This window comes from Nestor notabilis, unplaced genomic scaffold, assembly GCF_000696875.1.
Source record: "Nestor notabilis isolate BGI_N333 unplaced genomic scaffold, ASM69687v1 scaffold8602, whole genome shotgun sequence".
NCBI lineage: Eukaryota > Metazoa > Chordata > Aves > Psittaciformes > Psittacidae > Nestor > Nestor notabilis.
Window position 1 is genome coordinate 40,795 of NW_009919628.1, and position 15,022 is coordinate 55,816.

A 15,022-nucleotide genomic window follows, 5' to 3' on the forward strand; every position below is an offset into this window, starting at 1 on the left:
CAAGAGCTTATCTTCTGATTCCAGGGAAACCAGCATTCATTACAGATTATGCCTTGATTCTGTTCTTGAAACCAAATAATTTTTAGCATTTTAACTAGTGTAATGTTTTTCCCATTGTTTCTGAGGTAGAATTTAGACAAAACACTGATTTGTGTTAGAATTCCCATGTACCTGAGCTTCTGTACAATTCCAGAGGAAAAAAGAAGTGAAATATGTTTTTAATCTTAAAATCTGAGCAGGTTTGACTTGCAATATGTTATTCTTAGCACTGATTTCTATCGGGTTTTTTTAGATGAGATTTTACCTAGGGAAAATTTTTAAAAGACACTGTCTTGGAAAGCCAAAATGCAGTTTGTGAGAGTTAAATGTAATAGAGGAGGGAAAATATATTACATTAGAATAGACAATTTTTACATCAGGGTTACATCCATTATTACAGGAGACTTAAAAGAACGTGATAATGTTACTAGCTGAAAAAAAATAAAGACACATCCTTAAGTGGTGACCTGATGGGAACATTATGTTATCACCTGATAGAAAACATGGAAGAGAAGAACTAAGGACTAGAGAAGCATCTGGGCACATGGGAGAAATTAAAAAAATTTTAAGACAACACACACGAAAAAAGAGAAAATATTAATTTGACATAATAGGAGCTGTAAATACCTCCAAATGGAAAGACCTGAAGCATGTAAGCAGAAAGACAAGACAGAGGAGTGATCACAGATGGCAAGAAAAAGAATGCATAACAGGGCAAGATAGCTGCACAGAGAAACAGAAACGCTGACTATAGCAAACAGGCAAGCAAAAAAAGAGACCAGATGAACTACACAAGCACAAACACTATAAAATCCAAGGGCTGAGACTTATGGCTGATGAGGACAACATGCAGAAAATTAAAAAACATAAACAAATGAGTGGGGAAAGGGGACAGATGAAAGAAAAATAAAACTGGGAAGATTGGAGGTTCACACAATCCCAATAACTGTTGAACTGCATCAGGGACAGTTTGACTGGCCTGTCATCTGAAAGCACAGAAGGAAGAGGTCAGCAAGCCTGGACAATAAACATGGCCTTGAGGCAAAAAAGAAATAAGACCAAAAAAAAAAATTATCTTTCTTCACTTAGGCCAGGTGTCATTGAAAAGTTACTGCTGGATAAAGTATTATTTATTCATAGGTGAGAGATGCACAGTACAAATTAAAGCAGGATGCAGCTAATGAAGAGGAATAGGCAGAAAAAAACTTGTGGTAAAAAAAAACAGTCAGTAAATGTAACCACTGGAAAGTATTCTCATTAAAATGAACCTTTCTTAGGTGAGTTTTTCAGGTAAGACTTTCAATGCTGGACTTGAGTGACTATGTCTGAAACTACTAGAAGCAAATTAAATGTTAAAGAGTATATAAGTATATAGTGTATCTATATAAAACCTACTTTTAATTTTTAAGACTATAATAAATTGTTAATGAGGATATACTAACAGCCATATCTAAACAGAGAGGGCAATGCAAAACGAAAAAACAGCAATATGAAGAATACAAATATGATGACATTATAGTCAGAAATAGAATTATATTTATAGCAAGATAACAGAAAACAAATAAATAAATAGGACTTTATGGTAAAACAGACTGAATCTGTGTAATGTGGGGGAAGTATAATAAAGGAAAGAAAGATTTCCCGGAATAGTGGCCCTACAGTCAAAGCTGAGTATAGAAGAATAACATTTACCAATTAAAAAGTGCTACAGAGGTGGTGTGCATTTAACAAATTTTAAAATCTTAAAGCCAGAGGGAGAAAAAAAATATGATCTTGTTGGATAGTGCAATCATGAGTTAAAAGAAGTTAAGGGCAGACAAGGTTCTCAGCTTCACAATAGAGGACCTTAAAGAAATTCCAAATTTCTTCTGCTGTCCTTAGATTTTGAGCCTTCAGTTATCCCATTTTCTCAGTAGTTACTGCTTTTGACCTGAAAGCTTTACTTGATTATTTAATATTATCTGTAATGATCCTGACAAATATTATTAAAGGAATTAACTATGATAGAAAACTAGAAAGTATGATAAATACAGAAGTATTTAGAGAGCATTTAAAAAGATGATAGCTTCTGAAAACAGAAACATAATTATGGTGAAATTCATTACTATTGAAAATAAGGTCACGCACTCAGAGAACAAAAAAGATAAATTTACTGTTATTTGAAACTTCAGTTTGAAAAACACCACAGGCTTATTAGAGGTTTATTATCTGTCATCTAGCAATTTGTGCACCCATGAACAATTAGGGTCTAAGATATATCCCTGAAATGTCAAGAGAATAAGAACGTTTGAATACCAACAGAAAGAGACTACTGTGGTCACTAACTGGTTGAAGTAGAGTTTAAGTTCGGGTAGTTTAGAAGCAGAATCATAAGACAGTATGCCTGCTATATTTCATAAGACAGTATGCCTGCTGTATTTCATAAGACAGTATGCCTGCTGTATTTCAAGTACTATTTTAAGTACCTCAGGAGCATAAAAACCAAAGCATCCCACCTGTTAAACTCACATGGCCACGCTAGCACAAAGACACATGGACACAAGTAGCATCACAAATATATTCTGTCTGAGAATACATAGATTTCTAAACATTATGGTGAGATTCTGAATTCATCTCACAACAGTGATGTCAAGCCAAAATAAACACAATTCAATTTCAAGGGAGTGCATAATCAATCTATGAAAAAAATTATGGAACATATACTTATGTCTTTTGGTGCCCTCCCTTCTCAGGGGACAGGATCAAGTAAACCAGGAGTTTGTGTCTCATCTTTTACCCCTGAGACAGCACAGAAACACAGCAGCAGCCTCCTAGGTTTTACGAAAAAGACACAAAAAATTTGCACTTTATACATTATACATAATGTACCATTACAGCATACCTGAAATAGTTAATATTGAGTCCCTATTTCTATTAGTAATTCAGGCATTCAAGGTTTAATATCTCAGATGTTCCAAATTACGTCTCCAGGAACTTGGCAAGCAACTTGTCAGCTTCAATGCAAATTGTTTTTCCAAGCCCAAATTGTTTTAAAAGATTAAGGTGTTCTAATTTTTTAAAGCAATAAATACAAAAGCAGTAATCCTTTACCATTGTGATAGGGTTGTCTACCATAATCTTTATTATTTACTAAAGCTTGACTGTAAAAGAAAAGTAACTAATTTTTCAAAGCCTATTTAAGTAGCTGAATTGCTATGTTCCGAATTTAGGGCTAAGAAAAGAAGACTGATTACTTCAGCTCTGAAGAGCTCAGATTAGAAAAAAAACCACCAACCAAACAACCCCAGCCCACCTCACCCCTCCCAAAGGTGGTATTCCATGGAAACCATATGAATCAAGAATTAATAATGTAATATGGGATTAATAACTCCATTTGAGTTATGGAAGACAAGACTGCATCCTCAGGAGTCTTCTGTCTCTCAAATACTGCTTCAAATCCTAAAAATTGCATAGATTCAGATTATACTAAAAGTCAGTCCATATGATTTAGTAAAGTAACTCTTAACATGCCCTTGCAAAAGACTATTACAAACAAATACACACCAAACATAAACAAAGAAATCTTAGGCTTTAGTTTCCTCACAAAAGTAGGTATACGACAGAGTTCTGGGGAGGGGGAAAATCCACATACCACCTACTATGTATGGTGTTCAAATCAGGCTGGTTTACAATAGAATGGAGAAGAAAAAACACAATAATAATAACACAGTACTTTTAGACCTTTTTTGCAGTTGTAAACCAAGTCAAGTGCATGATAAACATCACACAACACATGACAGATTAAGGAGCTCAAGTCACTTGTCTTTGTTCAAGGCCTTCAACAGTAATCCTTGCTTTAAAAGCCTGGATCCTTTCTTGCCCTCAGTAGCACCAGAAGGGTTCATCACAGCAAAGGATGAGCTGAATATGCTGCTTTCTGCTCCAGAAGAGGGAAAAGAAAACACAGGCTTTGAGATTCTCAGTCAGTGTACCAGAGGCCCTCACCAGAAACATATTGTTACCATTGTCTCATTTGGTATCTTGGTTTGAAGAGTACTCTAAAATTATGTACCCTTGGCTTTGTGCATAAACCTGTGCCTTGTATGACTTTCTCCATTACAACATTCAAACTGAAAGCAAAACTGTTACTTAGAAATCACCGCAAGTTTGCACTTGCGTATCATATTTTATTGTGTCACACCTACAGCTACTCCTAAACCTGTGGTTTAATTGTTTTCAATCAAATGCTGGAAAGTGCAGAAATATTTTTCCTTCATGAACCTCAAGCTCATAGACAGAATTGTCCAGCCACAATCCAGAATCACCTTGCCCTTCCCAAGGTAGATACGTGTGTGCTTGTGTATATGCACATTTGTGTGGATATGCTCCCATATATATATGTACCCACACAGATGTCTGGGGATGGGCACATACACAGGAAAAGAGGAAAGAAGTAAAACAGGCCAGCAGTAACATCTAAAACATCTAGCTCCAAGAATCAAGGATATTTTACACAAAGTTGTGTAGTCACCACACTGAGTGGACTCAGAAAAATTGACTCATGGATTTATCATAAAATTCCTCAAAAAATATAAGCGTATTTCCTCAAGTTTGATGTACAGGAATAACTAACTTCATATTATATATGTGCATTTACATAGATACAAACACATATACGCATGCATAAAATGCTGTACATCTAAGACTGACATAGGTGGGCAAATCACAGTTGCAAGTGTTCAGGGACCTGCATTATCTAGAACAGCAGAATTGTATTAGTACACTACTAGCTATGCTACATAGGAATTATTGGTCAAGTTATACACTGATTAGTCACAGTCTAAATTAATATAAACCATTAGACCACACAGTTTGTTTATATGCTATAGGTCAGGCATTCATTCCCTTCTGTGGCTTTACGAATAAGAAAACAGAGGAAGGCAGTCCTTTTGAAACAGTTTGAATATGTACATGTTTTTGTCATTAATTGTTAGCGTCTAGGAGAAAGATGCCTTTCCCACCCAGGGCAGCACTTCTGGAACAAGTAGCAAGAAGCCATTTCCCCCACTAGATTTACTATTGCCTTCTCTTTGAGAACACATTTCACCACTTCAGTTAGCTGTGTTAGATGATATACCACATGGCTAGGATGTGTGCAAATTGCCTCTCACAGCAGCCTACATACCATGCTCAAACATTGCCTTCCCTAACTTCCCATTGTCCCCTCTTTCTTTTCATTAAGTCTATTCAGCAATTCTCTCTAAAATGTATGTCTTGGCTGTCTCTCTGTCAGCTGACTTCTTCCTGCCTCTTTCAACAAGCACAAGACATTACTCACTTGTCTGCTGCATGGCTGAAACAGAAAAACTATCAGCCAAGTGAAGAGACTGCTGTAGCACACTCCTATGCTATTATTTTGCTTTCACTTACCTATTCCATACTTCCTATTTCAGAGAAAGATTTATTTGCCAAATTAATTACAAGTATCCAACCAGTCTATTCTGAAACCCTCACCAGATACTTCCTCTGTTCCAAACGTGGAGACAAATGGAGCCATTTGCCCTCATCTGTAGAAAAAACTCTACAAAGATAAAACTCTTTCTCTCTATACCACCTTTTTCCTCTTGCCTCCCCAGGCACATTGAAGAGTCTACAGCAGCTTTGAAAAACCTTTATACTACTAATTTTCCTACTATTTTAAAAATGGTAGATGTGCCAACAGGAATGAGGCACTAATGGACTTGCTACTCACAAACCAAGAAAACCTGCTTTATAATATCTCAGTTAGTGAGAGACTTGGCTGCAGTGATCACAATATTGTGGAGTTCAGAATCCACCTGAGCATGCTGAAGGTTAGTAGTACTAAGACAAAGGTTTTCTATTTCAGAAGAGGAAACTTCAGCTTGCTCAGAGCTCAGCTGGGAGGGATTCTGTGAGAAGCTTCCATGGAGGATAAAGGAACTAGGAAGTGCAGGGAGATTTTTAAGAACACTCTCCTGGAAGCACAAAAACAGTTCATCCTCTTTAAAGGGAAGGGAAGTAAGTGGAGCAGGAGCCCCTTAGCTTATTTGTGAGCTTCTGAGTCTGCTCAAAACAAAAAGAGAAGCATACCAGAGATGGAAAAGCAGATTAATAACCTCTAGGAATTACAATGGCTTTACCAGGGTGTGTAGAGATACAGTTAGAAAAGCAAAAGTTCAGCTCAAATTGAAATTGGCCAGAAATGTCAAAAACTACAAGAAAGGGTCCTTCAGGTACATAAACTACAAGAAAGGGTCCTTCAGGTACATAAACAACAAGAAGAAACAGAAGGAAAACATTGGCCTGCTGCTAAGCAGGGGAGGGGAATTAGTCACCAACAATGCTGAAAAAGCAGAGATTCTCAACACTTTCTTCACTGCTGTCTTTACCAGCACTGTTGAGTCTCAGGCCTTGGGAACAAAAATCCAGGTTAATGCACATCATCAGTAAGGAAGAGTTGATATATGAATGATTAGAAGAGGGTGACCCCTACAGATTGATGAGCTCTGACAATACCCACCCAAGGGTGTTAAGCGAGCTAGCTGACATTGCTGTGAGGACACTCTTCTTAATCTTTGAAAAGTCACAGAGATTGGGGGACATCCCAAAAGACTGGAAGAAGGCCAATGTCACCTCCATCTACAAGAAGAGTTTAAAGGAGGATCCAGGAAAATGCAGGCCCATCAGTCTTACTTCAGTCCCCAGGAAAGTTATGGAACAAATCTTCCTGAGGGCTATCACAGGTCAAATGAAGAATGTGGTTGGGAAAAGCCAGCATGGATTCACCAGGGGAAAATCGTGCTTGACAAACCTGATGCCTTCTACAATAAAGTAACCTGCTTGGTTGATGTGGGGTAAATGGTGGACATTGTCCCACTGGATTTCTCCAGGGCTTTTGATACAGTTTCCTATATCCTCTTCTTAGAGAAGCTGATACATTACGGTCCAGACAAGTGGTCTGTGTGGTAGTGGTGGAACTGGCTGAAAGGCTGCACCGAGGGAGTGGTGGTAAATACAAACCAAGTCTTCACCAGCTTTCAAAACCCAAGCAAATTATTTTCAACCCCAGCTGCCATCTAGTTATAAAATGGAGGGACAGTTTTTCTTGGCTTTAGTAAGTAAAAAGAAATAGCCATTGCAATTCTCAGTTCTCATTTAGCACCACTGCAGATACGTAGTCTTATTTGTGTACATACGTGCATATGCATATGTGCATACATACTCTTCCAAATACCCTCTACCACAGGATATTAATGCCATACAAGCCAAGTGCCACAAATTCATCAGAAAAATTAAACTTGCTCGAAAAAACAGTAACAACAAAAACCATACTTATTGTGTTCTCATTTGAAACTCCGCTACTGAATCCAATCTATGATGGATTAAGGACAACCAAAAAGCATAAACCCAGGATGGATTTTAAACAGTTTTATTAAAGTACTTTAAAAACAACTAGGATATCATACATTTTTCCCAGGCTTCACAAGGGCCTGGATCCTTCTCCATGACTATGAAGCATTATTAATTTACCAAACTTGAATTTTCTCTTTCATTTAATAACTGATAATTAAGTGCTCAATAAACTGATTGCTTTTCAAGACCTACTTTTGAGTTACAAGCGTGTGCAGCTTGGGAAAGCAGTGTATACAATCCTAAACTTTGCTATTCCATCCAATTGCCAGGGAAGGTTCAAAACCTGTCTCAGATGAATAATTGTGGTAATAAATTTTAAAAACTGAGATGTCTTGTTTTTATCACTGTTTGAATTACTACCTCAGAAAATTAGAACCCTTGGGGGAAAAAAAAAAAGTCAGAAACATCTGATTAGTGCAAAAACCGAAGTTCCTTCAATGTTTTAAGTAAAATAACTACAATTAAAAAATGTAAAGTTTCAGTACCACACTTTAAAGATAATTAGGATGTAAAATGTATGACTAATTGGGCTCACACCAGTCCCCCTTTTAAATTTACGTATGTAAATGTTTGCAGAATTATCCTTTATCTAAGTAATTATGCCACCTTTAGTTACATAATGTATATCACGTATGATATGGATAAGATAGAAACAATGATAAATTACTGATCAATCTTTTGAACAAGGTTTTCTCATTGAATAATCTAATGGCAAGCATGGATACCAGGAGAAATTCAGAACAAAGCACTACCATTCTTTCCATCTGAACGTATCAAAGACACACAAGTCAATACCACGCAGTATTTTTGGAGCAAGGCAAGCCCTGTCAGCTTTTCCCCAACCTGCACCTTCTGACAGAGCTGATGATGTGTTGCCAACATGAAAGCGCTTCCAGAAGACCCATCATAGAAATACACCTTCCCTCTTCATTACGCACACACTTTCAAGCTGAGGAGGCAAACTCGATACCAGGAGCCCCCTTTGATGCCGAAAGAGCAATAATTGATATTTTCATCCTTGTTTAAACAGAGGTGGCAGTGGAAATGGCTCCCTGCAGCTGCAACACCCTATATGCAGCGTCTCTGGCCATGTAGTTTCCAGTTTGCTCTTCACAGGGTACCTTTACAGCACACTCTGAAACACTTGCTCTGAGGATGCTTTTTAAGGCCTTATAAGGGGAGGCAGATTCTGGATAAATGACTCCCCTCAGCTTTCTTTAGAGATTAGTGCTTTGATTAGAAATCTATTGAAATTAGTAGGACTCTCTTCAGTTGTTTTCAATAAGCATTGAGCCAGACTTAGAAGACTATGAAATAAACACCAGTTATCTGTTTTCATTAGACCTTATCATTTTTTCCTCTGGGAGAAAACTACTGCAACAGCTTTAATGAATAGTTTGGCAGAAAAAATAATGATTTACATAAGAGGACAAATTAAAACCTAAATAATAAACTCTCTGTGCTCTAGAGTCATCTCTTCACATATGAGCCCTATATGCACAATGTACAGCTGCTGAGTGGATGACTTTGAATAATCACAAGTGACATGAAATAACAGCAAAGTAACACAGAAAAATGAATCTTTACCATCGTGTCACTGTCTCCCATAGTGACGAGAATACATTGTTCCACTCTGTAAAATATTGTTCATGTAGATAATAATTTTATCTTGTCTAACTTTAAAGTTCACATTCATAAGCTTTTTGATTAATGAAATGGCTTTGACAGCCAGAAGCTTCTTTCCTATATTTAAGAGAATGCGGTTGGTGCCAATTTATGATTATTCAAACTAATCTCCTGTGTCTCTGACTTCTATTATTCCTTTGCCTGTGACCCAACCACTTAATGAAGTGAAATTAATTTACAGTAATAGGAAATTCTGAGAACTACATGAAAGCACAGGCTTTAATATGAGAAGAACAAATGGCCTTTTCATGCAAGGCTGACCACAAGCACTGTAAAGAAATTTGAAAGGACTTTATACCTTTTTTAAGTAGGTATAGTATTAGCTGAAACAATGTACTGCAGTAAATATGATAAATTATCAAACACCTCTTTGAAACAGAAAGCACCAACACAATTTTCTCCTTTTGTCACACAGCAGAATTTTCTCATTTGCATATAAATGTATGACACATATATTTTGTAAAGGTAAAACCAAGATCTCATCATCCATCAAACCCTTTCTAACAATTCTATCATGATACCTGTGACAAACTGCCAACAGAAAACCAGTACCAGGGAGGCTGACATTTATTTTGCTTACTCGTCCTTTGCAAATGTATGTATCAGTGAGCATGAGAATTTAAATAAATATGGGGTTATTTTAAATGGCAAAATAGAGCTCACATTTTTCTCCAAATATATTGTCTATCTACAAAATTCTATAAAAGGTTGAAATTGTAACCCAAATCCCCCATATTTATTTCCTTTCATGTAGGAAAAATATCACTTTCCTAAATTTTGCTTTAGCTTCCCTTAAAAACAAGAGGGAGAGGAAGCAGAGAGGGAGAGGTGTGCAAAAGCCACAACTGCTGGGACTGGCTTATTTTTCAAAATAAAATTCTGTATTTGAAGTATTAAATGTGTCTAATTTCTAACTGGCTCTAATATTTAGTTTATTCTCCTTCATACATTCTTAATTTTTACAATAATTTGGATCCCTAGGGGTAGAAGAATGTTTTTTTTCCAATACAGCAGTTAACACAATGATCTTTCAATATGTCTGGGTGCTGTAGAAGGACAAAAGCCACCACAAAGGTGTTTATGTATTCACACGCTCTCATTGCACATATATGGTGGCGATATGCTTTGACATCTTATAGAATCATAGAATAGTTAGGGTTAGAAAGGACCTTAAGATCATCTAGTTCCAACCCCTCTGCCATGGGCAGGGACACCTCACACTAAACCATGTCACCCAAGGCTCTGTCCAACCTGGTCTTGAACACTGCCAAGGATGGAGCATTCACACCTTCGTTGGGCAACCCATTCCAGTGCCTCACCACCCTCACTGTAAAGAACTTCTTCCTTATATCTAATCTAAACTTTCCCTGTTTAAGTTTGAACCCGTTACCCCTTGTCCTACCACTCCAATCCCTAACGAAGAGTCCATCCTTATAGGCCCCCTTCAGATACTGGAAGGCTGCTATCTTGTCACCTTCTCCCCAAAACCAGAAAAGTATTGCCACATGCTGTTGCTCTTCATCTTTCTGTTTTGCATTTTCCTCCTCCCAGACAGTAGTTGAGACACCAGCATAAACCTTTTTCCTTCATAAAACATAAGGTGGCAACAATAGGCTGTGGTGACATTTCTGCTTCAAGTAGAGCCTTTTCTGTTTCACCCAGAGTTTCAGGTTATCTCCAGCTAAGGTCAGTCTTTCACTACACAAGTCATGCCTTTACTAAAATTACTAAGGTTGGAAATAATTGTTTTCCATTATTAACTAAAATCAGAACAAATTGTTAACACTAGATGGAAATTTCCCCTCCTCCCCAGCCCCACAAGAGATTGCTAATAACTCATTGAAGTATCTCACAAAACACTTCTTAACAGACTTCAAAATCCTTATGCAAGGTCTGGGCTACTACCCAATGTATTATTAGCAGGTGTATCAGGTCTGTACTTTAAACATGGTTTCTTCTGAATTTATCCTTACTTGTACACTTCAGCTAAGGAATGTATACAGTCTAAATCAAGGAAACAATACATTCCTTTTGCCACAGAAGATGTGTATTCAATACACATTCAAATTTCATATAAGAACCGATATGGCAGAAAGGCAATCATACTCCTGCGCAAATGCAACGAATACCAGAGCCTCTTTCAGGTCCTTAAGCAAACTTACTCTGACAGACAGACAGACACAGTGAGATACGTGAAGAAAAGTCTTTACAAGACACCAAATGATTCATATCTATGGATAATGCAAAGACTTCTCTCTCCCCTGCATTCATTTGCCTGTTCAAATAAACTGAAAATCTCCTTAGTCTACTTGATATTACAAATTCATCCTTTCAGAAACTTTTCTGGCAGTGCATCTGAATCTTCTATAACTCTAACACAGTATAGACACGTTACCCCACTAAAGCTGAACAGGATGTTTTGGTTCAGCAATGTGTTCAAAGTAGTCTTTCCTCAGGAATCCTAATAGATAAAAATGAAGAATCTTCATCTACTAGATGACAGCAGCTCAGAAAATATATATGTAATGACAAACATTTCAGTATTAAGAATGAATAACAAAAGGCAGAACAAAATCTTAACAGAGTTAACTGATGGGTAGTTCAAATCAGTAATTTTAATTTTAACAAGTCTCAAAAAGCCAGGAAAATCCAATATTAATAGTTCTAAAATATAGAAAAGATTAAGGAGTGATGTAAAGAGTTATACACCATGGATCTTGATGTTCACTTAGGGTGATAAAATAAATTGCCTATGACTGGTCAACAAATAATTAGATATTTAAGAATATCTGTATTTGCAGGGGTTTTGGTATGGGGGTTTGGTTTTTTGGGTTTTTTTTTTCTTTAACAAGCTTACTGGTAAGATTCAGAAAAAGAAATTACTGATATAAATTCTTCAAGTAATTCAACTTAGTGACTAATTCAACATAGTACTATACAATGTTTGATCTCTTAATAGAGATTTTATATGGATTTAGGAGAACGAACAATGAATGGATTAGTGTATGGTTATCTCCCCCTGCCCTATCATTATGCTAATTCTGATAAGTGTGGAATAAGTTATGCTGCAATAACTGAAAAGGCTAGAGTCTGTTTTGTATTACATGTTATGAAATTACAAAGTATTTGAGACAGTTATGAAATTACGAAGCTCAGAGACAGTTAGAAATACTCCAACCCACACAACCCTTAGTATTTGCCTGTCCAGCATAAGGATGTCAATGGATTCACACCAGTTGCAGCATATTCTTAAAGTAGCAGTTGCTATGATACTTTTTGCCATTTGTACTTAGAAAAAACAGGTTTTGCTCACTAGAGCAACACATGTCTCTGACATCCTTGGTGCACATGAAGGCTTCAATTTACAGGTAAAGAATTCCGTTGGACTATCGCACTTCTGAGAAAAAGTAAATTTGCACACTCAAAAAACGTCCTTGAAAATACTAATTGCAAATTAAGGCTCCATTCTGAAGTACAGTGCATTCACCAGGAAAAAAAAAAAAAAGAAAAAGAAATCTAACCAATACTCTTCCATTTATCGGCTATATAAGGTGTGTCAGAATTCATCTCTCTTCCACAAAACATGAAAATAAAAAAAATCAGGACTGCAAAGCAGTAACTTGAAGTATTTTTACTGTGAATGTTTGCCTATTTAAGCAAAGTATATAATTATAAACAACTGTCCTGAGATTAATACATACTATTTTAACCTTCTTGACCTTCCAAGATTTCATTTTTTACCTTGAGCAGGTGATTCAATATCCAAATACTTGGTTGTCCAGAATAAAAACGGATATTAATGGTTTCTTAGATCATAAAGCTGCTGTGTGTGTAAAATTTATTTTTTCTAAAGGCTCAGAAACTATGAGGGTAAAACACAGAAAAGTACACAAGATTTGTGTATTTGGGCTATAAAGTTCTCATTTTAAATGCAAATATACTTACATTTAAATTTAAATGTACAAAAAAAAAAAAACAAACACAAAAACCTCACTACTTAAAAAAAATCTTCAGCTTTAGTAACTGAAGCAGTCTGGATATCTGTATGTATAATGTAATCCCCGAACCAGTCAAGACCATCTAGACACAAGCTAAGGCTGAAAAGCATCAAAATACTGGTAGAATTGGTGTAAAACAACTCCTCCTCACAAAAATATATGCTTCAGAATTTGTTTCCATTTCACATTGAAAGAAAATTAAGTTTCTCTAACTTATTTTCTAAATATCTCCAGCACCTCAGAATAGCCAACAGAAAGACAACTCCACCTTTCACCATAGCTCAGAACCACCAGCTTGACCTGAAAGATATAGTTTCTCTACCTTTCTGGGATTAAAACTCCCATCCTCCACCTAAAGCAGATTCCTCATAACAGCTTAGTTAAATTCATTACATTTCATAAAATATTACATTAATTATTTTAATATATTTTAACAAAGCAACCAACTCATCACATTTGCAATAATTAATAACAACAGGTGAAAAAAAATCTGTTGAGAGCTGGAAGTATCATTTCTTTGTTCCCTTCTTTCTCCCTTCCAAAATTCTCCTCAGCATTTACCCAACTGCTATACTTCATTTTGAAAGGCGGCTAAATTATGCAACAGGCTTTCAGAAAGAGCTCTTCTTGTGAGTTTCCTCAGCTACAAAATTTGTGTTCAGAAATCCATTTGAAGTCTTTTTTTCAGTGTGGCTTGAGAGCTTGCTGCTTTGGATGTTCTAAAAGCAGCTCCTTTAAGAGTATTTGTTTAAAGCTGTGTATGTGCAAAGCAATGTCCAGAAAGATGAAAGCTGAGGTATAACAAAGATCTTCAAAAAATCCAACACATTTGAAATATATGTACCCAGTGCTAAAATGTTGTTCTCATGAAAAGGTGGTTCATAAGAACTATTGAAAAAGAAAGGCTTCATGGAAAAACTAAGAACACCTGAAAAGTCTTCTGGAGGTAGACTGATTGTTCTTTGCCAATAGGAATGCACAAATTCCCTGTGAATTTACTCATGGCAGAAAATGAACACACTCTTTGTATTCCCCTGCAGACTTGGCAGCTTAAATCCATAGCCAATTAACACTTGACTAATTCCAGAGTTGATCCAAAGCTCACAATCCCTCCAGAACTTGTCAATGTGCTTTGATTAAAAATGAATATCCCATGATAAAGAATGTACAGAAAGGTAATGGTTAATATATAAAAGTGACAGGTCAAGTGGGAAGTTTTGATATGGTATATAACAGCAGAACTCGTTAGGATCACTAAAAGACTAATTTTGGAAAAGTTCTGGGTGAAGAAAAAAAAAGATAAAAAAAAGGTAGAGCTGATAATCTGTAAAACTTTTCTGTTTGGATACATCATCTGGGAGCAGAAAAAATTACATTACTGTCTCCTACCTTTATGCTTGTTACCCTGAAATGATGCATTATTACAGCTGCAAGACTATGGAAACCTTGGTGCTTAATTGCCCAGAATTATAAATGGTATTATCTTTTTACATATATATATATATAAAAATGTGTTTGTGCCTGTTTATTACTCCGAAAGCAACACAGAATTTACAGTGAACATTGTGCCTTCAAGAGAGAACATGTCCCAGATAGCATTCTAGTATTATTAAGTCATTTGTTTGGGGTTTTTTCAGTATTCTCTAGAGGTTCTGACTTTTACTTCATTACACCATTATAACAAATTTCAACTAAACGCATAAACACTGTAGGGTAATATCTGGAAGCCTGTATTAATGGAAGGTATGAACAGTAACAGTCTGATGTTTCTGTGTAATAGTGTTGTACATAAAACGCTGTGTTTAACATTTTAGAACTCTTACTTTCTGTTTAATTGGTGTGGCAAAAGAAAATTTTCTTCTTTCTCTTTAAGAAGGCGTAGGGAA